Source organism: Marmota monax, unplaced genomic scaffold, assembly GCF_021218885.2.
Source record: "Marmota monax isolate L192 unplaced genomic scaffold, Marmota_monax_Labrador192_F-V1.1 WCK01_AAM20220418_F8-fsc00003, whole genome shotgun sequence".
NCBI classification, from domain to species: Eukaryota; Metazoa; Chordata; class Mammalia; order Rodentia; family Sciuridae; genus Marmota; species Marmota monax.
In genome coordinates this window covers 10,412,194-10,439,746 of record NW_026694084.1, presented here as the reverse complement: position 1 = coordinate 10,439,746, position 27,553 = coordinate 10,412,194, and the positions used below count along the sequence as shown (strand labels likewise).

The window sequence follows — 27,553 nt, the reverse complement described above, 5'->3', positions numbered from 1 at the left end:
CTTCCCAACCCTGGCTACACACCATAGTTCTCTAGGGCCCATATAACAAACACCAGGCAAGGCTGCACCCCTGAGCAGTTAAGTCAGAATCTCTGGGGTAGGGCCCAGGCCTAGCATAGAAACAAACCACCACCACCACCACCATCACCAACACTGCAAAAATGAAAAATAACCTAACTCCCTAGGGATTCACTGTATGTCCAGGTAGATAAACCACTGGGCATAGCTGTGAATCCAATTCATCTTTTTAGTATCTGATAATGGCTTCATGGCCTGTCAGAAAATTTTTGTTTTCCAATTGAAGGTAATCCGAACAACTAGGGAAAGATGGTTTTAGTTAGGTGAACCTTCTACTTGATGTTCAAATTTGTGTTGTGACTGATGGACCTAAAGGCAATGGTCATTTCTGTCACCCGTCATATTAAAGGACTTTGCAATCATTATAAGGAGCATGGCCAGGTCGCCCTGCGGTGACAGCTGTTATTTTTAACCCACAACTTTTTAAACTGAGTAAGATGAATTGCTGTTGAGACCTCAGTGGATTCTGGAAATGTCATTGGGCGCGACAAACACAAGAAGTTACAGTGACTTTCTGAGAGGTCATGAGTGGCCAATACAGCAAGACAGGAACATGTGCTGGCAGCCAGCAGCCACTCAATAAATATCTGTTGAAGAATTGACGAAACATTTGCTTCTCATTATCTTCAGTTGAGATGGAAAGTTTGGCGACATTCTGCAGTGGGCAGTGGGGGTAAAAGAGAGGCTCCTCAGATGTTCCTCTCCTAGACTGTTTTTGTTATGTCACCCTAAACCGTTCACAGAAGGCTCTGGGTGGAATCAAGAGCAGCCCCCTCTCTCGTGAGCCTGTTGGGTCCCAGGAAGGAAGGCATCTGAAAGCCTTTTTGAAACACCTTCCAAAGCTCCCTTGAACTTCACTGCAGGGGAGCAGGGACCCCGGGGCCCCCTAATGAAGCTTGGAAGGAAGTGTTCTAGGTTGAATTTGATCTACCCACCTCCCGAAAAGCAAGCAGATGGCATCCCTTGAAAGTGCGGGTGCTACATGGTTAGAAGCCTGGGCAGTGGGCGAGGACTAGGGGACTAGGCTAGGTGGGGGGGGGGGCAGCACTGCACCTGCACACTAGCCTCTACTAGGTACCCCTGCCCCCAGGAGGTCTGGCCTCCCAGGAGAAGCTGCCTGCGGGGCCACAGTGGGGAGGGGGTCTGCAGCCGCCAGGAGGGAGGCGGCGAGCGGGGCTGGGGAGGGGGGCGCGGCTGGCGGCCGAGCTGTCCAGGGGGAGGCGGGCGGAGGGAAGGCTCTGCCGCCGCGGCCGCCGCCTCGCTCTCGGCGACACAGACGCCGGGAGCGGCCGAGGCGGTGAGTCGCAGCGCCTTTCCTCCGCTTGTAGGGAGCCGGAGCCGAGTCGGAGTTGCAGCCAGGGCGGGTGTGCCGGAGGCGCCAGCGCCGGGAGCCGCTGCTGGGGGGAACCCCGCGCTTGGGGCGCAGTGGGATCAGGGGTGGGCGCGAGGAGCGCGGTTCTGGGAAACTGGTGCTGGCAGCCCCCTCCCAGGTGCCATTCACCTTGTCCATTTCCCTGTCCTTCCGCCAACACCTCTCAGGGGAAATCGAACAAAATCAAAGACCCTGAGGATGGACAGATGAAAAGGAGAGAGCAACTTTGCCGAGGGAGCGCAGAGACGCGCGGGGCAGGCAGGCTGGGGGCGCACTGGGTCGGAAGGGGGCGTTCGTGAGCTTGGGGACTTTGGGAGCATCTCTCTCGGGGTCCGGGGGTGAGGGTTAGGGCACCCGCGGGATCCCAGGCCTGCGGAATCGGCCCTGAGAGGCCACAGGAGGCAGGCGCGAGGGGAGGACGCCTGGGGAGGGGGCGGTGGGAGCGACGGAAAGGCGCTGGTTGCATCCAGACCAGGAAGTGGTCTGCATTTTGGACTCGGAACCCGAAAGATTCTCTTGCCTTTGGGGACTCGGGAAGGGTGTTCTGGGGAGATGTGTTTGAGTGTTTTTCAGTGCATACCGATTTATTTTTAGCTCCCGGAGAAGCAGGATGTGCAAAGTGGGTTGTATCAGCCCGGGAGGGGCAGGAGGTCTCCCTGTCCGCAGGAAATAGTACACAAGTTTCTTGCTGCAGATGCTTGCTTTAAATTTTGTGCCGGGAGCAAAACGCCATTTGGTTCTGCGAGGATCTCCCCACCAGGGTCACTTTCTACCAGCGGGTGGGTCTGTTGGAGGCCCAGACCAGGTCGGCCGGGAGCACTCTTCTGTCCTTAAACGCCAGTCTCCACTGAAGGTGCGTGGTCCATTGTAGGCAAGTAGTGTGAGCACAGAAGTGGGGCTGCCGAGGACTCGCTCTCCGAGAAGAAAACCACACAAGCCTGCTCAAAGTTTTCCCAGTTCTGCCTGATTGAAAATAACAGACCCAAGGCGCTGTATTTCCAAGAGCAGCGGCGCTCTCTGGGCTTTCCCACACCCAACTGGCAACGCTTGTGAGGTTTTCTCTCCAACTGGGAGACGCTTGCGTTTCAGGGCCAAGGCAGTGATGCGAGGACCGAAAAGGACAGGGGGCTGATGGTGAGAATGTGGGTGCATGGGTTGGGGAGACTTGTGGAGAAGTTTCAGAGGAGGCTTAAGAAATTGAAAGGCAATGTTCAGGCACACAAGCTAGACCCAGACAGTCTCCCCTGTCTCACCACTGGAACAAGGTCCAGTTCTGAGCACCACGGTCTGTATCTGCACTAGGAGAGCAGCCAGTGTGGACATTGAGTGTGGGCTCTGAAGACAGATGTCTGGGTTTAAACGTGCATAGCTGCGAGACATCCTTACTTAACTCCTTCTGGGTTTCCTGATCTGTTTGTGAGATTGCTAATAGGAACCAACCTATCTCAGGTACGATGTGAAGATTAAATAAGTTGATAAACAGAGGCACCAGGTATCCTGCCTTGTCATGAGTAAGCATTGTGTAGGTGTGAGCTGTTCTGATTTTTATTGTTGTTGCTGTATGACCCTTTTGCTGGTTCCTGCTGTCACCCATTTGGTCCATACCCTCATGGCTTCTAGCCTGAATGGCTCCAATTACCTTCAAACTGGGATAGTTGCTCCCAATCAGGACCTTCTTGTTTCAGTCCATCCTTCAAACTGTGGTCACTCATTCTGAAAACAAAAATCAAAGTCAGTTATTCTGGTTAATTTCCTTCGGAGGTTTTCAGTGGCTTTCAGGATAGAGTTTGGACTCCAAGGATGTTCATGATTCCCCCCTCCCCTTTTATCAGCCTCTTAAGCCTCCTCACGTGTAGCCTCTGCTCAAGCCACCGGGGCTCAGCACCTATCACCCACCCCCTTTGTTGGTCAATCCTGTCTGCTCTTCCCTACCCAACTGCTTCTCTTCAGCAGACCTCTGGACTCTCTCCTTGCAAGGTGACTGAGTTGCTGCCAGGCTACCCTGCACACACTCCTCTCATTCCTCTGCTCATCATCTATGTATCAGTCTTTCTTCTTGCAAGTGCCTTGAGGGGGATTCTGAGTGTAGGTAATTGTTTGTTGAATGAATAATTGAACATAATTGAAGTAAAATCCAGTCCTTTTCATTCAAGCTAGAATCAAACATGGAGAATAATAGAGAGGAAAACCAAATCAATCTTTATATGTAATTCTCTCCATTAAAAAATGCTAGAGCTGGACGCAGTGGTGCACACCTGTAATCCCAGCAGCTCAGCAGGCTGAGGCAGGAGGGCCACGAGTTCAAAGCCAGCCTCAGCAATGGGGAGGCACTAAGCAACCCAGCGAGACCCTGTCTCTAAATAAAATACAAAATAGGGCTGGGGATGTGGCTCAGTGGTCGAGTACCCCTGAGTTTAATTCCCAGTACCTGCCCTCCAGCCCCATTGCTGGGAAATATCAAGGGTTGTTCAGAAGAAATATGACATTCTATCTTGGAATTATTTCAGGGTTGTTCTTTTAATCGTGAGAGGCAGGGTAACAATGGAGAAATGTGATGAGCTGAACCTTCTGTTTCTTTATTTCTCTCAAAAACTTGACTCTGGGATGGGAGTCCAATGCTTTGAAAGGGTCATTTGGTTCTGTAAATTTGGTTCTGGAAGTAGGAGAGAAGCTACAACAAAATGGGTCTTGTACCTGTTCCTTGGATTATATCTTGGAGTTCAATTCACCTGGGGTTGTTCTGATGAGAACAGGAAATTCCCTTCACCAAAGCTCCCATGTTACCTTTTAGGCAATTCCTTGTGTCCTGTGGGGCTCTGGTGGCAGTATCTTTGAGCACACCACATGGCTGATTTTTATCATGTGGAGGCAGATGAGATGTGCCGGTTCCTTTGACAGCCACAATCTAGTTTCAGGGTTTTTGTACAGTTGAGAGAGCAAAAAAAAAAATGTTCATTTATGTATTTATTTTTATTTTTGGTACTGGGGATTGAGCTCGGGGCACATGACCACTGAGCCACATCCCCAGCCCTATCTTGTATTTTATTTAGAGACAGGATCTCACTGAGTTGCTTTGCACCTTGCTTTTGCTGAGGTTGGCTTTGAACTCACAATCCTCCTGCCTCAAGCTCCTGAGCTTCTGGGATTACAAGCATATGCCACCGTGCCTGGCTCAAAGAATGTTTGTAAAAATTTTATTAAAGGCTTGCAAACAAAACAAACATAAAGAAGAATATATGACAGAGATCATATTCAAAACTCTACCTAGTTCTTTATAGAAAGACTTTGCCATTTGCCAGACCAGAGACAGACAAATCTGTTTCATTTTGATTGACCTCTCTGATTGATTGGTAGGGGCTACCTGAAACGTTGAGTTGAATAGGAATCCAGGCTCAGCAGGAAAGGATGCTGTGGTCCAATAGTGATGTCTGTCAGGAGGGGATTAGGAAGTAGTGGCAGACAGATTTTGTTGTCCCCATTCCTATCCTAGAGAGTGTCATTGGGGGACAATGAAAGCAGAAGTCAGAGACAAAGCACATCAATTAAAGTGGTCCTAGAAGAAGACAGGAACAGTACTACAACAATAAACAACCACTGCAGATAACTTAAACATCTGCCACTTACCGAGTGTCCACTATGCATGCTTTATATTGGGAACTTCATTTAATCCTTTCAGTAACTTTTCTAGGAAATGCTTATTTTAATTGGGACTCAATTCTGTTGTGCCAGAAACCCTACAACTCAAAATAGTTTATCCGAAAAGAAACGTTATTTTTGCTCTGATAACTCTGTAGTTCAGAGAAGATCACTTTGGGTATGGCTTGATCCAGGGCTCAAGCTTCATTAGCAGGATCTGGTTTCTCGCTCTGTTTTACTTGGTTTTCTTCCTTGGAGGTGGCACCATTTTTTAGGCTTCATCTTATTGTGGGATGACTGAAAGAGCTTCCGCCTTACATCATCTGGGCTTCAAATCCAGCCAGAAAGAAGGAACCCCAGTCCCAGCATTGCTCACAATGACTTGCTCAGGTTCATGAGCATTGCCCAGATCCTGAGTCTCCTCCTAGGTTGGGGTGCCACATATTACTAGGTTTGGGCTTGGTCACGTATTCTGGCTGTTATGATTTATATATGTGGTGTCCCCCGAAAGTTCATGTATGAGACAATGCAATAATGTTCAGAGGTGAAATGATTAGATTATGAGAGCTCGAACCTAATCTGTGGATTGATCCACTGATATGGATTAACTGGGTGGTAACTGTAGAGGGTAGGGTGTGGCTGGAGGAAGTAGGTCACTGGGGGTATGCCCTTGGGGTTATATTGTCCTTAATGAGTGGCGCTGGCTCTCTGCTTCCTGGTGACCACGTCTTGAGCTGCTTTCCTCCACCACACCCTTCTGCCATGACCTCCTGCCTCACCTCAGGCCCCAAGGAATGGAGCTGACTCTCTGTGGACTGAGGCCTCTGAAACTGTGAGCCCCGAATAAACTTTCTTTCTGTCAGTTCTTTTGGTCTCAGAGACACAAAAGCGGACTGAAACACCACCCCTGAGCCAGCCATGGGTTGGGAAGTAGGAGCAGGGGTGTTTCTTTGCCAGAAAATTGTGATACTGTCACCAGGAGGTGGGTTCCTGCATTTTGGATTGCAAAACAACAGATGTTCGCTATAATTCTGTTAGCATTCCTGCTTCATAGATAAGGGAAGCAGGCTTAGGAACATCCAATAACTTACTTAAGGTCCCATGGCTAATAAACAATTCTGATTTGAATCCCATAATTTATGCACTTGTAGAGTTACTTGTGAACCGAATATTTAAAGATTTAAAGTGACTTTAGTGCATAGCTCTACTGTCTCTGTTCCTGAACATATAGCTACGTAAATTTCAGAAATTTGAAGTATTGACTGCCTAGAGGACTTGAATAAAAAAGGACAAAGATTTCTCTGGGTGGATTTTTAGTCACTCATTCAGACAGTATTTTTGAGTAGTTCCTACATGGTTGACCCCATGTTAGGTTCTCAAGATTTAGGATGAACAGGCTCTAGTCCCCCATCTTTGAGGAATTAATATGGGGGACAGATTGACAAGAACAGGGAGTGTGTGGGGGAAGTGCAAGAGCTGAGCCCACTTCATGGGGACAGTGGCCTTTGATCACTGACGTAGCCCTAGTGATGTGCTTTGTGTGATAGGCAAGGACTAAATTTTCTTAATACATTTTTAAAACAATTGTGGTTAAAAATGTATAACATAAAATTTACCACTTTAACCAGGTTAAGTGTACTGTTCTGTAGCATTAAGCACATCACGTTGTGCAGGCATCCCCATCACCCACCTCCAGAACTTCCTTGTCTTCCCAAACTGAAGCTCCATACCATTCAACAGCTCCTGTCCCCCTGTTCCCTGGTCAGTGGTATCCATCATCTACTTTCTGTCTCTGAATTTGACTACTTCAGGTACCTCATATAAGAGGAAGCATACAGTGTTCGTCCCCTTGTGATGGGCTTGTCTCAGATAACATAATGTCCTTATGGTTCATCCACATTGCAACTGCGTCCAAATTCCCTTCCTTTATAAGGCTGAATAATATTCCATTGTATGTAGAGACCACCTCTGTTTATCTGTTCATCTGTCAATGGGCTCTTGGGTTATTTCCACCTTTTGGCTATTGTGAATGATGCCACTGTGAACATGGGTGTACAAATATATGTTCAAGTTCTGGCTTTCATTTTTGGGGGGTTTATACTCAGAAGTAGAATAGCTGGATCCTGTGGTAAGGATCCATGCTGTTTTCTATGGGGCTTCCATTTTATATACCCACTAGCAAGGCATGGGGTTTCCAAGCTCTCCACATCCTGGTTAACATTAGCTATTTTTTTTTTTTTTTACAATCATCTCCTAATGTGAATAGGTTCCTCTGAGGTAGGTTGGAATTGGATCCTGAGGGCCAGTGGTGGAGTTATTATCTTCATTCTGGGGGTGTGGGGAGACACTGAGTTTTGTCACATGCAGCAATAGCATGATCAGGAGGATCCTGACCTTAGAGATGGGGAGGACAGCAGGAAGGCAGCATAGGAGTTAGGGGCTTCTTTTAATTCTCCAGATGAAAGCAAACTTGACAGCTTTCTCCACATCTATTGTTTGTCACCTCACCACATGTATTGAACTTGGGGAGGGAAGTAAATAGGGCACCATGATCACTCAGCTCAAGAGCTCCTCAGACAGGGTGACTGAGCTTGCCAATAATAATCAATGCAAACGCCTTCAGGTGTTCCAAGCACTAATTCAGTCAATTCTGGTAAACCCTATTTATCCTCCAGGGTCCCATGTGGAAGGAGTGTGGCCATGGACACACTCAACCTGGAGGAACTGAAGAAAGTGTAATGAAGGGACTGTGTACTCAGGTGTGGGCAAGGCTAGGGAAACCCTGAGAGTGGCTGGCAATGCGTGAAGCTCTGAATGGGTGACTTGAGAGAAGATCCAGAAACTGCTCTGGGGAGGTGAGTTGCACGGCAAGATTTGGAGGCAGGTGCTGTGTTCTTCAGTGGAGGGTCAGGGCCAAGGCTGAGCTGTGGCCTAGCAGGGAGACATCCAGGGGAATAAATCCCTGACTAGGTTTATGAATACCCTCTAATCTGCCATAGCTCCTACCTTCCCATCGGAAGGTAGAAGCAAGAGGGCAAAAGAGCTTGCCACAGTAGGGTCTATCTGTGGTCCACAGGAGGAGAGAGGAGTGGGGTGGGGCAGGGGCTGGTAAAATTTGGAGCCTGCCAAATAATGGAAGTAATTGGGCATTTCTTCTGTGTATCTGGCTGGATCTAGAATGTTAGGTCCCCTGACCTGTGTGTCTCGATTCTCTGGGGGTAATCTGATGTCTAGTGTGGTGCAGGTGGACACCCCCCTACTCCAAACCTCCAGGCATGGCAGAAGGACTCTGGCCTGAAAAAGCTCTGTGGGAGTGTGATGTTACTGTCCCCAAACACAACACCCTGCATTGGGGGAAAAGCAGTGAGACCTTCTCTGGGGCCAGAACCAGGCTCACTGTGCAAACGGAAGGGGCTGCTTGGGAAGGCTGCACATTTTCCGTTCCCTAAAGTTGTGAAGCTGAGGCCTCAGTGAGAGACGGGGCCAAGAGCTTTTATTTGTTTCCTGTGGCATTGTGACAGACTACCACAAACTGGGGGACTCGTCACAGCAGAAACTACTCTCTCAAGGTGGTGGAGGCTCAACCTCTGAAATGAAGGCGTTGTCAGGGTCTAGATTTCTCCAGAAGCTCTAGGGGAGAATTCATTTCTTAACCTCTTTGAGCTCCTGGTGGCTGTGGACATTCCTGGGCTTGAGTCTGCGTCACCCCAAGCTCTGCTCTGTGTCACATTGTTATCTCCTCTGGGCTCCTCTCTTTGTGCATCCTTTTAAAAAATTTATTTATTTTCTTCTTTTACTTCAATACTAAGGATGGAACCCAGGGCCTTGTGCATGCTGGGCAAGTGCTCTGCTGCTGAGCCATACCTAAGCCCTTTAAAATAAATTATTTTGAGACAGGGTCTGGCTAAGTTGCTCAGGCTTTCCATTCTCCTGCCCCAGCCTCCCGAGTAGCTGGGGTTATAGGTGTGCACCACCACACCTGGCTTGGTGCATCTTTGGTAAGGACGCTTGTCATTGGATTTAGGACCCACCTGCATAATACAGAATGATCTTATTTCAAGATCCTTGACCTAGTTGCATCTACAAAGATCCTTTTCCCAAATAAGGACACATTTTTCTAGCTCCAGATATTAGGACTCAGACATGTTTCATGGGGTTGGTGGGGATGGGGAGGGACCTTCATTCCACTATGGAGCTCAGGAGTGTATACTTTGCAACTCCTGATTTTCTCCATTTCAGGGCCCCTAGATTTTATTTACCCCCTGGATTCTAGTTTCCTTGACACAGTAGAGGTTTTGTAAATGCTTTTGATTTTGCTCCTTTGAATTTTGATTCTAGTTTCAAACAACAAAAGACACAAACACTTAAAACAAAATCAACCATCCTGTATTTCTAAAGCGAAGGAATGAGTGAAAGAGGATGTCAAAAGCCAGTTTGATCTCTGTCTTGGCTGAAAGCGTTTTGTGCTTGACTTTGCTAGATGGCCTTGGAGGGAATGAATGGGAGAAAGGGCAGCTACTGGCCTGTCTGGCTTCTCACATGGGGTTTTCCCAAATGCTTTCAGAAATATAATCACTCAGAGGAGGGCTTCGGATGTTGGAATCTTTCAAGAAAGAGAAGCAGAAGCAATATAGGCTCAAGTTTCTAGGCTTTTAGAAAGCATCTTAGAAACATTATTTGCAAATGCTGCTGGCCCATCAGGAGGCCTTTTACCCATATATTTTCAATGCAAAGTCCTGAACTGGGGCCTGTGTACATGGGAGCACAGGCAAGATAAAGGGGGTAGCTTTGTCAATTACTGAACTAATTTGAAGATGGCATCCCATCAAATGGGGTATAGCAGGTGAGTCCACTACAGAGCATGAATTATTCTGTTTGGTAGTCTGCACTGATCACATTATCTGGGGAAGAACCCAAAGCCCATTCACATGGTGCTATGGAGAGGCCATTGTAATTAAGGTCTGTTTCTCTGTAGGGGATGGTTAATTTAGGTTTCTTGGCCACTTTACTGCTTGACTTCAAAGGAGAGAAAGCAAAGGAAGGAAAGAAAGGTAAACTGCACCTCCATTTTATCACGTTACACATGCTACTGTATTACTTTCTTTTGCGTGATTGCTACTTTGGATCCTATTGGTTTGATTGGTGTATCTGGAATATTGTGATACTTATAGAATTCAATTACCTCTAGTGAAGAAAATGGTTTTCCTTGCAGAGGACCAGCAACATAATTCATGGGGTTCAGAGCACAGTGCGAATGTGAGGCCATGTTTTAGAACAATACGAAGAATTTCAAGATGGTGATGGTAGAACACTAAACCACCGTCCAGGCTGAATGCCTGGTAGCTGGCCTGGCCTCACGGGTATGCTGTGCCTGGTATCTTGCTGCCCAGGGCCCTGTCTTCTTCTGGTACCTTATCTCTCAAAGAGTGACCAGGCCAACTGTCTCTGCTTCAGTTAGAGCACAGCATCTCTGCAGGGGGAAGACAGCCAGTGGACTAGATAGCCCTGTGGCCCTCTGCATCCCCGTGGCTGGCTCCTTCTCCACCTGGATCTGTGCCCTGAGAGGCAATCTCCGTCGGCATCAATGGCTGTTTTTATATTCTGGTTTTGAGTATGATTTGGCCACTAGTAGGTCCAGCAGGAGATGGGAGGGAAGGAGGAGTATAAGGGAAGGCACCTCTTTTTCTCCTACTCTCTCTGCTAGGTTGCATGTTGCAGGTTGGCTGTGTGCCACGGGCCACAGCTCCTGCCAGCTGTCTTGTCTATACAGTCACCCTCTTTGAGTCTTTTTAGCCATTCTGTCCCCTGATGCCTTCAGGCTGGGGGTGGTATTTGCTTCCTGCTATTGCTAAACTAGAGGCCTGCAGCCTCAGTTACTTTCCTAAACCCTTTCTTACTTTCATCTCAATAGCTTCTTAACTAAGACTCTTCAGTAGGACAGCCTCTTTAGTTTCCTGCCTGGGCCCTAAGTGACCCAACAATTCTGTGCCAGGGTTTGACTATACCTTATGCTGCTGCAGGGCAGAAAGGGAAGCTGATGGCTGTGGTAATAAGTAACTAGACCAGCTTCTGGGAGGGTTGAAATTAGGTTGTGTTAGTCAGCTTTGTATGGCTGTAACAAAATGTCTGAGATAATCGACTTAAAAAGAAGAAAGGTTATTTTGGTTCATGGTTTTGAAGGTTTCAGTCCATAGTTGGTTGGCCCTGTTGCTTTGGGGCTGGGAGTGTGGCAGAGGAAGCTGCTTACAAAGCAAAGAGAGAAGGGGAAGGGGCTGGGTCCCAGTGTCTGGGACACCATCAAGTACATGTCCCCAGTGATTGGTGGATCTCCCTCTATAGGCCCTACCACTTAGAGCCCATGACTAGTCCACTACCTTCCAATAGGATCAGAGGCTGAGAACTAAGCCTTTAACACAAGGGCTTTGGAGGAACATTCCAGATCTAAACAATAACATAGGTTATGTATATCCACAGTGGTGGAGAACTGCCTGAGAGTCAGACATTCTGGAATTCTCTGAGATGACTTGGAGCAAGTTACCTCATCTGTGAAATGGGCAAAATGAAAGTTTTCAGGGTTGTTTTGGGCATAACGTGAGATCAGGTGGCATGATGCCTGGCAGGTGCCTGGTATACAGGAAGTGCTCAAGAAGCACGGTTGCTTTTGTCTTGAGTTCTGTGGAGGGACCCACCTGATGGGATGCACTCTCTACTTTGTTTCTGAGCTGAACTAACACTGCACCAATTATCACCAATTTTTCACCATTTCACTGTTATTTCCAGGTGTTATTTCTATCTTCTCAACTAGATTGTCTGAGCTTGTTCCCGTCTTATAATTTTCTTTTTCTTTTCTTTTCTTTTTTTTTTCATTTTTGCTAATCTTACAACCCATCCTAATAGGTAGCACATCATAACTGCTCAAGAAATATTTTTTTGTGGCTAAATATAAGGTGACGGTATACTTTTTCATTCCCACCAGTAACCTTTTCATTGGGAAAGAGGAGAGCCTTCTAAGGATTACAATAGAACAACAGGGACACTCCCAGCAAGCAGGGGAGCAATCTAGGCCAACAGGGACATTTTGTCACCCTAGTCGAATGGGACATAGGTAGTTTTCCAAATGTGTTTTTAAAATTTGCCAATCTACCTTTCTTAGGAAAAAGAAAGAAAGAAAGAACCTGTCTTTGGTTTATGAGATAAAAATGTGAGTTTTGAAAAACACAGGAAAAATATGTTTAATGCTCTTACCAGATTGTTAGCTCAATTTTGAGGTGATGGGGCAGGGCCTCCCTATAGAAAGAGACCTATTTCTATATTTTGTTGCCCTACAAAAGTATACTCAGTATCTATTAACACAATTTTCTTCTGTATCTACTTCTCTTCTCCTTACATAGTCTTCTAATTAAGTTTGTCCTGTGCTAGTGATCATCTTTGTTCAAAAGATGGCAAAAAATAGATTTATATACGTATATTTCCCCAAACATCCCTGTCTTTGTATTTCTGGTTGCCTGGGTGACATTTCCAAGAGAATGCATGCTAATCTGCTATTATTAAAGCAGAGATAACAGAGGAACTATTTTTAGGTCCTTCTATATCTTTCTTTTTCTCCATTAGACCATTTAATTGGTCTATTTATTTATTTATTTTTTGTTCCTCCTATCTGAAGGCCATGTATAGCTTCCTTCCTGTAGTTCTAATTTGGAGACTGTTTAACTGTTTGAAATTGATATAGTAATTTAGTGCCTTCTTCATTCAGAATGGCTCCTATTTATTTGGTTAGTGGATAGTTGTTGATTTTTTAGAGGTTGTCCAAAACTGAGGCAAGGGGTATTTTTGGTGTAAGAAAAAAAAAGGGGGGAGGAAATCTATAGTTCTGTAGTGGAAAGAACAAGTTTCCTCTGCAGCCGGATTAATCTGGTTTGGGTCTTAGTATGGACAATTTAGCTGCTGTGAGACCCCCTGGGGCTTGCATCTTCAGGTGACAGGGTTGTCATGAGGATTGAGAGGGCTCAGTGGGTTCAAACCTGTGAGCTCAAGGTGGTGTCTTGCATGGAAAAATCCTGCTGCTGCTCTTTAATATCAAAGGGACAGGTGTGTCCACCTTTCAGAAAACAATTGATATAAGATATTGCAAGTACTTGGATTTATTAAAGAGATAAAACAGGAGGATTGTTATTTTTCTTTACTAAGATGCTTTTGCTTCTATAAACATTTCAGAGAATTTCTTTCCATGGTGAATACCCTTTGGTTATTTATTGTAGTTCTGAAATTAAAATCTCTAATTTGCCCTGACACTTTTAGGACCATAACTGTAGGGTTACCATGCATAATTCAAATGTTCCAATTCAGGCAGAGTTAATATTTGGGGTATTTTCTTTTACTGTTTTTATGTAAAGATTTTTGTGATGTTTGCATACCATTTATATATGATACACGTCTGTGGTACTGTGTAAGGCATTTTGAATGTTTATCTGAGCATTGCATGCATGGTTTAATTTAGAATTAGGTTAGGGGTGAAATCTTGTAGGTAAGGATCTGAGATCATTAATTTGGATTCTATGGCAAGTTTGAGAGGTGGGATGGGCTTGAATGTTATTTAAAATTGCTCTATATGCAATTTTAAATTGGGGTTCCTTTAGTCCTCACTCTTTTGCATTGTTATTCTAGTAGTTTTTGAAGACAGATTACTTCATCATTATCCTAGAGTTTATCTTGCTGCCCTTGAGGACAGGGAAAGAAGGGAGGAAGTCTCTCTCTCTCTCTCTCTCTCTCTCTCTCTCTCTCTCTCTCTCCACACACACACACACACACACACACACACACACACACACACACCAGTGCATGTCTCTTTAGAACTGGATCTGAGCGTTTTAATGGGACAGGGAAAAGCTCTTTGATTTTGCTCTGTGACTTGTTGGAAGGGGACTCTGGGGATGTGGGAAGTCTGTGATGCTGTGTTCCCACCCTCGCCTGTGGAAGACAAGACGCCCATTTCCATGAGGGGCCAAAGGACAAGCAGTGAGAATCAGAAGCTGCCCCAGCCTCTGAAGTTGGCTTGGGAAAGCAACAGGAAGAACTTTAAATATGTTCCTCAGACCTTGGGCAGTTTCCTCTGTTCCGTTGCCCCATAATGATACATGTAAGGTATTGTCATAAAATAAAGTCTGCACAATATGGAAAATTAAAAAGAGGGAAAAAAATCACCCCTAATCCAAATACTCAAAGGTAACCAAGAGTATTTCTTTTCATTATTCCTTACTGAGATTTTTTTCTTAGTTACATAGTCATGTTTATACATTTTTTTTTGTTTTTTTCTATTCTATTTTATTTTTTATTATTTTTAAAATTTGTTCCAATTAGTTATACATGACAGTAGAATGTATTTTGACACATCATACATAACTAGTATAACTTCTCATCCTTCTGGTTGTATTATATGTATTTTTACAAGTGTTTTTTCTCATGTATATCCCAAGCACTTTGCATTTTATTTTATAACATTTTTATACAATGCTTTATTGGATATATCATATTCTATTTGATGCATATATCTCCGTTTACTTATTATATTTTTGGTTATTTGGTCAAAATTTAAAAAGAAATTTTGCTATTATAATTTTTGTAGAAATATATATATATATATATATATATATATATATATATATGAATGATTATTCTGGGATATAGTTCCAGTGGGTTTAGTAAGTTAAAGTTTTGAACATCTTAATGCATTTTGTCAATTTGTTTTCCAAATGGATTAAAGCCACCCATATTGTTTGTGTTGATTTCATTTTCTTTACCTTTACCTTGACTATAATCACTTTGAAATATTTTTATTAATTTGGCAACCAAACATATTTTCTTTTCATTTGTGCTTCTTTGATTACTAGTGATGATTTTTTATATTATTCTACACTAGTTGCATTTCTTCTTTTCCTAATTTTCAGTTATATGTTCTTTGCTCTTAGATATTTTTAATATCAGTCGAAATTATTTTTTACCCAAATTACAAAAGTGGTATATGCTTGTGATAATGAAAGAAACAACTCAGGACACAGATACACAAAGGCCCAGCCCCCTTGGTTCATCTCTCATGCCAAGCCTCCCAGGGAGCCAGTATCAAGGACCAAAGTGGGTTTCTCTTCCTTTCTCTGTGCTTGTGCATACAAATAAGGTTGAACTTCCATTTCTGCAGGCTAGTATCCACAGACTCAACCAAATTTGGATAGAAAATCTTGGAAAAATAAAATTGAATCTGTACTGAACATGTACAGACTTTTTGGGGGGTCATTATTCTCTAAACAATACAGTATAACATCTACATGACATTTACACTACATTAGTTATTATGGGTAATCGAGAGATGATTTAAAGTATATATGAGGATGCACATGTGTTATAAGCCATCAACATATCATATTATATAAAGGTTTTAGTATCCATGGGGTTTGGGGAACCCTGAATCCAATACCCCATGGTTACCAAGGGACAAATGTATGTCTTTTCACAGATACAAATGGGGGTTTAGACCCATAGTAAAGATATTATTCTGTACCTTGCTTTGTTTTTCACTTAAAATATATATCATGGGCAAAGATCTTCAAGAGCATATAATAAAATATCTTTGGCACATTTCCTTGAAATAACTCTCTAATGTATCTCTTGACCATTTGGCACAGACTGACATTGTTCCCCTGCAATTTCTTTCACTGCTAGGAAAGCCTGCTCTGCTGCTTCACAATTTACTAAGATACTCAGCTCTGTAGTCTGCTGATTATGAAAAAAATCCTTATCTTCAAAAAATTATTAGTTAATCAAAATTATTATAAATAATTTTGTTGTAGAATCAAGAGGAAATGAGGATCCACACTGATTATTTTTCCTCTTTAACTTACTAGTCAATTGACCTATCATCCTTTAAAGAATGGTGCTTTAAAAACAAATAAAAACTTTGCATTTCTATAAAGCAAATGGTGTCTCTTATTCATGCTCGTGTTTTTTCCAACTATAAACTAGTGAGTCTACGATCTGAGGGTCTTTTTCTAAGGGAAAGAAGATTTTGCATTTACTTGGAATTAGGTGGTTATACTGAGAATTACTTGATCTCCTTGGACTCCAGATGTTTGCTTCATAACCTGAATAACACTGTTCTATGACCTGCTGTCCTAGAAGCGCAGGGCCTCTGAGCAGGACTGCTCATTCATCCCACTGTCTTGCCAGGTGGGAGGGCCACAAAAACATCTCATTTTATAGCTTCAGGGGCCAAGCAAATCTCAGTGGTTCATTCAGGGTTATTCCTGCTTTTCAATCCAATGATTATTATGTTATATTATGTTTATGTTATTTTATGTTCACTCATTATATTATTTTATGTTTGCTCATTATATTATTTTATGTTGTTCTGGTCTTCCAATTTTCTTTTTTAGTGATACATTTATCTTTGAAACTTCTATTCTGGTTGGCTACCTGATCACCATGTGGAAAATCTCAGGAAGTTTGCCTAGAAATAAAGGTTCTTCCGGTAGCATAATTGTTATTTAACAAACATTTATTGTATGCCTGCTCTGTCTGAGGCACGGTGCCAGATGTTGTAGGAAATATGAGGTGAATAAAGCACTTTTCCTTTCCTCAAAGGTTTACATTCATTACTTTTGCCTGTTTTTTGTTTCTTTTATTGACTTCAGCCTTCTATGGAGGCATATCAATATTCTATATTGCACTCACTCTACCCTGATTCCAGGGGTAGGGAAGGGTGTCTGCAGTCCTGTAGGTTTGAGGAGTGCATTGAATGCTGCATCCTATTTGAAGAACTCCTCTGGAGTATTTAAAACACCTGAGCACGGCAGCTGTTGCATACTTTATAAGCTAAGAGGGCTTGGAGATCCTGGGTGTCTGTGTCTTCTGTTTTTAACTGTGCTTCTCAGCTCCAACTTGCCTTCCTTTGGTCATTTGGGTTACTCATTTGGTCAACCAGGATCTAAAAATAAACCTAGAAACTTTGAAAGCCCCCACCCCTGACCCCCAGCTGACTGATGTGTACTTTTGTGTATTCCAAACTCTGCTGCATAACTATTTATGTTTGCATTATGTATAGCACTTGGAAACTAGCTAGCAACTAGCTAGCAGCATGCTGTCCCAGCTGAGGCAGGGAGCTGGCCTGCCAAGGCTTAGCGGTTCACTGCCCTCCCCCTGCTGTGCTCTGCAGCCCTGGGCTCCACCCTGCTGGCTTCTAGTTCCTGCTTTCTGTGTCTCTGCGGGTGGACATGTGGGGACCAGGAAGAGGGGCAGGAAGGACCCCTCCTGGCCCTCTCTTACCACTTGAGATTTCCTCTAGCAGGTCAGCCTGGGTGGAGTAAGGAAAGAAGGACAGCCTTGGCCACCACTGGTGTCTTGGCACTGGTGACATTCCTGTAGGGTCAGAGGTGCTTTGAGCCTTCTGCATTATCTGGAACCCTAATGCATTTCCATAAAGGAAGGTCACAAGCTGTAGCTGGATGTTACTCCTAATCATCAGGACTGAACCGTGTGGTTCTCCAGGAACCCTCTGGTTGGTGAGGACGCCCCCTTTCGGGCGACATACGTCAGTGCTACACATTTGCTCCACATGCCAAATTCTCAACCTTCCAGCTTGGGAAGAAACTTAGAACATGCTCAGCTTGTAAGTCAAGCGGCAGGCTCTGAAAACAAAAGAATGGGCTTATGCCAGCCAGGGTCACCCCTGTCCCTGACTTGTCGTGAGCAGAACAGTCTTCTTGCTTTCAGCCCTTTTCTGAGCTCTGAGTATTCGAGTTCTCCGGTTTTTAGAGTAGCAATTGTGCTAAAATATTCATGTCCTGATTTTACCAGAGGGGAGGAAGAAAGACCTTGGGAGTATAGATCAAATTTCTTGATTATTGCCTTTTAGCAAAGAATGCAAAATCTAATATGTTAGTGTCTCTGTGTAAGGCCTTTATTTTCTTCCTTAAGGAATCAAACTTCTATTTTTTTTAACAGTATTGGGGGTTGACCCAGGTCCTCATGCATGCTAGCCAAGTGCTCTGCCGCTTAGCTACACCCCCAGCCCTTGCTTTTTACTATTAATGCATTTTGTGGAACAAGATTTGAAGAATAAAATTTCTGCTTTTTTTTTTCTTGTGGAAACATATTTTTGAAATAGAAGGGTTCTTTGCAAGTTGATTTGTATCATCTTTCTTTAGGGCCGGAAAACACAGATCAGCGGTTCATGTTGATTAAACAGTACTTATTTAGAAAGGGACAAAGTCTGTGTAGTTGCTTGTGTAGTTTTCACAGAAGGAGACAAAAACGGTTAAAGAGTAAAGCACTCCAGCCTCTAGGTGATTTTTTTTTTTCCAACCTCAGAAGGGGTGGGCCCACTTGAAACAGGAAGTAATCATAGGACAGCGGTTTGAGTAATGAGAGAAGGCTTCTGGACTTGGCGAAGCTGTTTCCTTTGTACTGAAAGCCTACACGCTCTATGGAAACTCTCCTATTTCTACAGCATCTGCACCTTTTGCAGAGTCTGTGCACTATACACCAGGTGCCTCCCCTGCAAGAACAGGAGCTGCAGAGCTAGCTGGGGTGGGAGAATGCAACAGAGGAGATGCAGGGCAGTCTTGGACGCTGGTTTATTAGCCCTGGTATAGGAAAGTAACTAGGCCTGAGGGGTCCTTGTAGGCAGCAAGAGCGAGGACCAGAGCAGAGGCCAGTCCACATGTCTGAACACATCATAGACACTTTCTCATGCCATCCATGGCTAGAGGTTCCCTTTATTGAAGAGGATTTTTGCACTGTAGCTTTATCCATGTGTTAATAGTTTTATATGTATTGCATGATAATATGTCGATATTTAAGCTAACCATTAGTAAATTGTTGCTCAGACTGGCCCCTCTCAGAAGCCAAGGACTGGGATGTTACTCAAATTAATTCAAGGGAAAGGGGCTCATTATAACAATGATGACTGCTATCAGTTACTTGTTCCTCACTATGTGCCAGACACTGTTCTGAATACAGTATCCTGTGGAATCTTCTTCCCCCACCTTGAGGTACTGTGTTATCCCATTGCACTAAAGAGGAGCAGGCCCAGAAGGCGTGTGAGGGTTAAGTGAGAGGATTCACATCTTGGTGGTCACTGTGGAGCCACAGTCACTTTGGAGCCATGGTCTCTTAACCACTGATGCTCTGTCCCTGGACAGTCCTCTGTGACCCTGAGTTAAAGTGTAGCTGAGGCTCATGGGACCCACAACAAAGGACTGAACAATTGAGAGTGGACTCATTTTCCTTCTCAGAGGTCATGTGGTCTTTGCTCAATTAGCCCATTTTTTTCTCTCCTACCTTTTCCTGGTTTCTTCATCTTACAGTTGGGCCCTGTATGGTCAACCAAACCCATAAGGTTGCAGCCTGAGACTGTGGTCCCCCTGGGTATCTCCTGACTCTGATCCATGAAGCAAGAGGTTCCTTTTGGTCCAACTCATTGATCCAAGGCCACATGTGCCACTGGAGCCTACCAGCAAAGTAATCATCTGCCATTAGGTGTCCAGCCTAGGTCTATCTGTGGCTGCCACATGTACAGACTTCCCCAGTGCCATTTTCCTGAACAGGGGATAGTGGGTATGACAGTGCATACAAGAATGCGAAGTAGTTCATGGCAGAAAAGTAATATCTCTGGAACTAACTCATTTTATACTTTAATAAACATTTTTGATATCTTCATAAAGTTTCAACATAAAGTTTAATCTATCTCTATAATCCATATAATCTGTTTCTCTTTAGGTTGCAAATGATAGAAACCTAATTCAAAGAGGCTTAGAAAAAAGTCTGATTGGTTCTTGTAACTGTAAAGGCAAAGGCTTGGTTGGATCTGGGTCTCCAACAAATATAATCAGGAATCTATCTTTTGGCATCTCTTGGCTCTGTGTCTTTTGGATTGATTTCATCCACAGGTAGGACCTCACTTCACAGTATAAAAATGCCACCACCAGCTGCAGGCTTATCTGTTAGCTGAGCCACCTGGTCTCCAGTGACAGTCGCGATGTTAGTACCAGAAATGGAAATGACTGTTGTTCCTGCAAGAACAACCTGTGTTACTACTGACCACTTCCAGATTGATTTCAAATAACTGAACATCTGTAATGAAGATTTGGAAGCCCCGCCCTGGGCCATAGTTGTACTCTTCTTTATCCATGACAAATCTAAAGGACTAGAACACCTAAAGTGCTGGGAAGGGCCTAAATCTTCTTGTTTCTAAAGTTGTGATCCTGAAAAATGATGCTAGGAAATGAAATTGCTAATAAGATCTGCATCTTTTTAAGAAAGCCAGTCACAGGATGGTTTTATCTTTGATTTTTGATCAAGTAGCAGGATAAGACGTCAACGGCTCTTGCTAGATGCCCTCTATTTGAAGTCTAAACTGTTCTGGTACTGAAAGGACTTTGGTGAATTACAAAAAGGCTTTGTGTAAAATCTTAGCCTGCCTAGAATTTAGTTTATCCATCTAATTATTGAAATATCCTGTTTATGTATCAATGATCTTGATACCCACTGGGAAATAATTGCTTGGTTTTTAACTATAAATCAGGAACTTGGAGCCACCTGAAGAGATTCAGCCAGCAGGTCTTCCTGTTGGCAGATTTAGGTTGATTCTGTGCAACCTCAGATGTTAAGTAGCAGTGTTTGTGTGTGTGTGTGTGTGTGTGTAGACACAACTTTATGTTAATGTAATTGCTGTCTCCCTGTGCTAACTCAACTTGCAATGAACCCAGATGTCTTTTGGAACAATTTGTCAGTTTATTTTGCCTGGCAAAATTTGCAGATGGTTGCCTTAATTTCTTTCACTTATTTAAAATTTTGAATTTATGAGATTTTAAAAAAATCCTCTCACAAGCTAGAAAGAATATCTTTCCCCTCTCTTGATTTTCTTGGTGCAACTATTATTTGGTGACAAGGTGTTTTGAGGTTTTCAGTTGCAAACAACAGGGCCCCCATTGTGGCTAGGGTGAGTAGAAAGAGAGCTTTAAAAGGATATTAAGGAGCTCTCCTCGAATTTCTAGGGGGAACAGAGTCAGGCTTGGAGAACATGTAGCTAGGAGCCATCCACAAATTCCAATACTGGTGGCTCCATGGGGATCCCAGTGTGGCCTCCACTGAGCAAAGGTGCCTCTGCTGGTACCACCAAGTAGGGTCCACCTTTGGAAACCCTAACACACTTTTTTTTTTTTTTGCGAGCTGAATATCTCTGCCGTCCTTTACCAGTCCCCACCATAGTGAATTCTGCAGGGAACCTCCTTCCCCTCCCTCTCTTCTGAAAAGCAATTCTTCGTGGCTGTGGCTGATGATGGAGCAACTGGCCACATGCCTGCTCCCCTGGTGCAAGGTAACCTGCAAAGGCAGATTCTTGACTCCTATCTCGGGGCGGTGTGGACTCCTAAGTTTGGCAATATCTCATTATGGGAGGAATATTTAAAACATGCTATTTGAACACAAAACACGCCAAACCCCTACACACACTCAAGAAAGGGGCCCTCTCTTACCTATGGATAATTTTTACTCTAAAACATCAAATTATCATTGTCCTAGTCTCTTTTGTGTTGTATAACAGAATATCCCATACTGGGTGCATTATAAAGAAAAGATATTTATTTAGTTTGCAGTTTTGGAGGCTGAAAGTCTTAAGATGAGGGGACTCCATTTATTTTCCTCTGGTGAGGGCACCTTGGTGGCATTACAACATGGCAGAAAAGCAGAAAGAGAAATGCGTTACCTCTTCACTGGCATCTTGGTTGCCTCATCAGTATCGTCTAAAGCAGTCGCCCTCCCTCCCCTACATGAAGGCCCAAAACAAAAAAAAAAAAAATGAGGCATCAGATGCTCAGAGAGGGTGCCCAACCTGCCCCAAATCACACAGCCTGTAGGTAATTATAACCTAAGTCTGTCTTCAGAGCCCATTCCCATTACAAGCTGCAGCACTGCCTTTGGAGCAGGCATGCACTCTGACTTCGGATTTCCCACAGCCAGCAGTGTATGGTAGAGGGCCAGCTGTGTTTGAGCCCCTAACACTATTGCTTTGCACTCCTCAAGGAATGAACTGGGCAGCACAGGGGACAGGGGTGAGATCTTTCATGTGCCTCTGCCATAGCTAAGCCCCTGATGGATGTGGCCTTTGTTCACAGAAGACACTTTATATAACCAGGGTGTGAAAGTTACCAGTACAAATGGAAGTTTTGAAGACATTCCCTGGAATCTTCCCAGGACACGGTTAGCTTTATAATACAGTTAATTATTAGACAGCTTTACCTTAAAACCTGAAAAGGGAGGTGGACGGTAGTTACAAATGCAGCAAAACCTGGAGGGACGATGGGGGCTGAGGGGCAGATGGGCACACAGGTGGCCAAGGGATCATTAAAGGCTTCCCCAGAGGAGGTGCCCCGTGAGCCGGTGTGGAGGGGGCCAGCAAGCTGCAGGCAAAGAGGCTCAGGGCTCAGAGTGAGGGCTCTTCCTCAGCCTGCCCGGGTTTGGGTCCTGGTGGCAGCTTGCTAGTTGTATGTTGATGGGCAAATTATTTAACCCTTCATTTCCTGAAAGGGAGGATAATGAGAGTACCCATCTTGCAGTGCTGGGGCAAGCCAATGGGACTGCGCCTGTGAAACTGCTTGAGAGAGCCCAGTCCGTGGTAAGCACTCAGTGGGTGTGAGCTGTTGATATTATTTTAACAGCGGTGCTCCTAGGTGGTGCTCCTAGGCCAAGGACATGTGTAAACCAAGGCGCAGGGACAGCGGGGCGCTTGGCCTGCAGCCCAGTCCACTGAGCAAGGCTTTCTTTCTTTCGAGTCTCTATTTCCCCAGGAGTCTCTCCCCTTATTGATTTGGTTTCCTAAAGGGGCTTCAAAGCCTGTTAGAAGCACATGTGGTTCTCACTGCACATGAGGACGTTGGCCTTCTGATAATGAATCAGGGTCCTGGCCGTTTGGCTGGTGTGGAGTCAGTGGCCTAGGCTCTCGTCACCCCTGAGCACCTTGCTAAAATCAAATTCCTGGATGTGCAGAGCCGAGGACCAGGGTGACTTGGGCCTGTGGTGACTCCTCCGAGGCACAGACATTGTGAGGTCCAACCAGACACAGAAAGCACACCCACTCTTCTCCCGCCCCCACTCCCCCGTCTTGCCTTCGGTCTCACCTTGGTCTGCTTTATAAATGCAACAAGCTGAACCTCGAACATCTGGGGGGATTTGGTAGGGACTGGCATGTCCAAGTGTTATGATTTGGATGTGAGGGTGTCCCCCCAAATCTCACATGTGACAATGCAGGAAGGTTCAGAGAAGAAATGATTAGGTTGGGGGAACCTTAAATTAATCAGTGAATTGATCCCTAATGGGGTTAACTGAGTGGTAACTGGAGGCAGGTGGGGTGTGGCTGGAGGAGGTGGGGTGTTGGGGGTGTGGCTTTGGGGTATGTATTTGTATCTGGAGCATGGAGTCTCTCTACTTCCCGATCACCAATGTGAGCTGCTTCCCTCTGCCACACTCTTCCACCATGATGTCCTGCCTTACCTCGAGCCCCGAGGAATGGAGCCGGCCTTTTGTGGACTAAGACCTCTGAAACCCTGAGCCCTTAAATAAACTTTTCCTCCTCTACAGTTGTTCTGGTTGGGCCTTTTAGTCACAGCAGTGACCAAGGTAGATGCTGATGAGACGCTTTTTGAACGAGTGGGTGAAGAGTTCTCTCTGCTGGTGACACAGTGGCAGTGCTGTGGGGCAGGTTCTGGAAGCAGAGCTTACTGATCTGAGCCCTTCTTCTGCTTACTGGACAAAACTTTGGCCTTTGGACAAAACTCTCATCTGAGCCTCTGATGACTTCTCTGTGCAATGAAGCTAGAGTCTGAAGGTGAAGAAGGCTGAACATCCTCTGGTGTCTCTCTTGGCTCTGATGCTTGGGTCCAGACAAGATTCCTTCCAACAAGGGTGAGGGGTATCAGGACACAAAAGCTTGGCTCCATGAAGATCCCAAGAGGAGCTGAAGGATGGGGTCTGCTTTATTTGGGGGCTGTAGTTGTTTCATATTTCTTTCTTTCTTACCCCATTTGAAATGCAAATCGGGGTAACGTTGATTCTGTTTTACAGAATGAAGTGTGGTCATATTCTAGAATTGAAAATAAAATTAGTGAAGGTTGGTTAAAAAAGAAACGAAACAAAAGAAACACAAGCTGTGTTGTTCGGTTGGAGTGTTAGTTGTGGGAAAGTGGATGGAAACAATTTTTATTCTATGCCCATCATGACACCTAATATTTGAAAGGTGCTTATTAAGTTGAATTGACAATAATTAATTTATGTCCTATTATTTTTCTAAAGATGTTGTTTGCTTCATTTATATAATAAGCAAATAATAAGACAAACAAAAATAACATTGGTTATTTTGAAGTACAGATCATATGTTTAAAGAGCTAATTCTGTTGCACAGTGGCATTTATTTAATCATGACTTGGGTTAGTTTATTCTAAGGTGATTTATTATTTAGAAATTGTCATCCCCAACACCCAAATTTAGTTTCATGATATAGAAAATTGAAACATTGCAAAAATTAGGGGTGTCGATGTGGCTCAGTTTCCCTCTGCAAAGGTGTATGAAGGCTGCTCACGTCTTTATTCCTCTACCTCCTTCAGTGGGAGTCTGATACACTGGCCAGTAAATGAATAGCCTCTTCTTATACCAGGCCTATGGGAGTTCCAAAGGCTCCCATTTTAGATAAACAAAAGCAAAACAAAACACTCTCATCAAAACACCCCATTTCCACTAGTTTGTAGCTTCCTAGAAAAAGGTTATGGCTGAGAGATGTCCCTTCTCTCCTTCATAAATGCACAGATGGCGGCCCAGCCTGGAAGGAACTCCCTGCCCAAACTGATGTTTAGGACTCGCTGTCTCCTGGATCAAGTGTGCCCCTCTGTTGTCTAAATCAGAAGGTGATTGATGAGAGGCCTTCAGGTCTTTATTTGACCAGTGATATTTTTAAAACTTTTAAAATTTGTCACCAATTTCATAAAAAAGAGAGTATCTTATGAAAATGGAGATTTCAGGCTTCTCTTGAAAAAAATCACATGCATGTGATACGGGGTCCATTTCCTGCCATGGCAGCCACTGGTGAGCTGAGCAAAGCTAGCCCACTTCAGAGGTTCCCTGGGACGTCACCCTTCTGACTGGCACGCACCCCAACTGGCTTCCCACAGCTATGACCTTGCTGTACAAATATCAGATTGAATCCCTTCGGGAGTTGTGTTTCTTGACAATTTTCTCAACAGCTCGGCTTTAGGCTAGTGACTTAACTTTTGGAGAAACATTGAGAAACATTCTTCAAGGCATCTTTTGCAAAAAGGGACTTAGATTCTTTAAAATTGTGAAAAGTAATTGCTGTGAGATTTTTCAAGATTTAATATCATATGAATAATATCTGAAAATAACGTTTTGTGGTTTAGTCAGTCTTGAATTTACTTATGAAAAGCTCCTACTTGAGAAAGAAATTTGCAATGACCTTGATTTTCTTGATCTGAACAAAACTTGTTCATCTTGCCTCTGTGTACTATGTGTGCTAATGAGACTTCTTGTTGTAGGTGTTGATAAATAGGAAATATGAAAATAATTGAGTATTTTTCTGTATTTTCAGGTTGCATTGATAGGAAAGGTGACTATTAAATGGAAAGGTCAACAAAGAGTTTTGCCCTTTGGAGAGATTACTATTTCTGATATTTTTTTTTAATTGAGGGTAGTTTAGATGTAATTATCTGATGCTGGCATATGGAAGTTCATTATGGGAACAAATCTTGGTCAACACAGAATTTTGGATACTTAGGTAGGTACTGCACTAGAATTTGCATTGCTAATATTAATTGATTAAGCATTTTGGATGAAAGCAGTTGTGGATGTAACTTTTTGAAATTAAAAGTGCAAATAACATTGTACAGAGAACACTTAAACTTCTTAGGAAAACAAATTGTTTTCAAGTACTTACAGAGACCAAGAAGTATGAATTTATAAACAATTTGACATGCAAATAGCAAATTCTCCTGTTCTCTTCATCAAGCCTGGGCTTCTCATAACTGTTCTCCCACTACATAACATTTGTTTTAGAGCCCAGCCCCAGAGTTTTCTTAAAAGCTTTATGATTGCATTTCTTTAAAAGTGCTTTATAGCTTAGACTTAAAGTGATGCAGCAAGCCTTCATCCAAATTACTGGATTTTTGCTGTGATTACCTTTTACTATTTTTAATGTTCTTGTAGTTTGAACAAACAAACAAACAACATCAACAAAATACCAGTCTCAAAGGGTGGAGGAATTTTTTTTCATTTCAAATTGGTTTAACCATTGAATCATCTTTTAAGGATCAATTCAATATCTTGATATGAATACATTATTTCTAAATAAGGATGTGGCTCTTCTTTTCTTACCTTTAAATTTTAAGATACATAAGGGATATTCCTTAAAGTTAAAAATCTAACATTCTTTTTGTATCTAAGTGTGTTGTTGTTTGGAATGTGTTTCTTAGCTGCCCCATCCCTATTCCCCAAAGACAGGGTGTGTGACTCTATGAAGGAATTCATTTTCCTGAGATAAGTCTTGGGTGCCTTGGATTGTTGGTGTGTGGCATGCATTTAGTAAAAGGGGCCTTTTAACTCTTCAGGACTTCTTTGTTTGCAAGTGACAGATATCTAACTCAAATTATTTAAGCAAAGTAGCTCAAATAACTGCAAATTCCAGGGGTGGGATTCAGATCCACTGTAATAGAGGCATTCAAAGAACATTAGGAATCTGTCTTATGCTTTCTATCTCCTCTCTGCTGTCATCTGTGTTGACCTAATTCTCAGTCTCTTCTCTCCATGCTGAGGCTGAAATGGCTACCAGCAGCTCCAGTTAGCAATCATCCTCATCTTCCACCATTATCCTCACAGTTAGCAATCTTAGAAAAAAGGAAACTTCTTCTTCCGCCCCCCTGTTCTGTAGCCCTGCCTTTGCAGTACATTCTGAATTGTGTTGACTGCTGGAGAGGGTGGGAGAGTCCAAGGAAAGAAGAGAGAAAGAGGTAGGGAATGTCTTATGGTGCCATAACTTAAAATTTAGGAATAATGACCTAGTACACATCACAGGTGAGAGTCTTGTTCTTTCAGGTTATCAAACAGATGCTGTCAGAGTAGGAGGACTAAGGTTTTAGTGGCAATCACTAAAGTGATTTCGATCAGTTGATGAGAATCCAGAATAAGGAAGTACTTTGAAAAGAGGTTACTGATTATTGCCAGAGAGAGCGAGGGTGACGACAGGTAGTCTGGATCAAGCTTCCTGCAGACACCAGGACTGCTGGCCTTGGCCTTCACGACACATCCAGAAGCAGCAACTCTACGTGTCCACTTGTTGGGAGCAAGAGATCTGGGATATATGCCTGTGTTGACCAGCCGCAGGAGCACAAGAGCCAGAGCGAGAGTAAACAACCATGTGGC

General features: G+C 43.7%; 1 protein-coding gene across 3 annotated transcripts in view; it reads left to right on the top strand.

The window, feature by feature from the left end:
* Nucleotides 1-1,309: 1,309 nt before the first annotated feature.
* Ncald (neurocalcin delta) overlaps nucleotides 1,310-27,553 on the top strand; it is a 400,078-nt gene continuing 373,834 nt past the window's right edge. The window contains exon 1 of one of the 3 annotated variants that reach the window (XM_058585646.1): nucleotides 1,310-1,375. The gene's annotated coding sequence lies outside the window, so the exon portion shown is untranslated. Of the gene's footprint in view, nucleotides 1,376-2,134; nucleotides 2,304-27,553 lie in introns of those variants that run through there. The other 2 variants (XM_046464773.2, XM_046464771.2) reach the window with 2 other exon arrangements.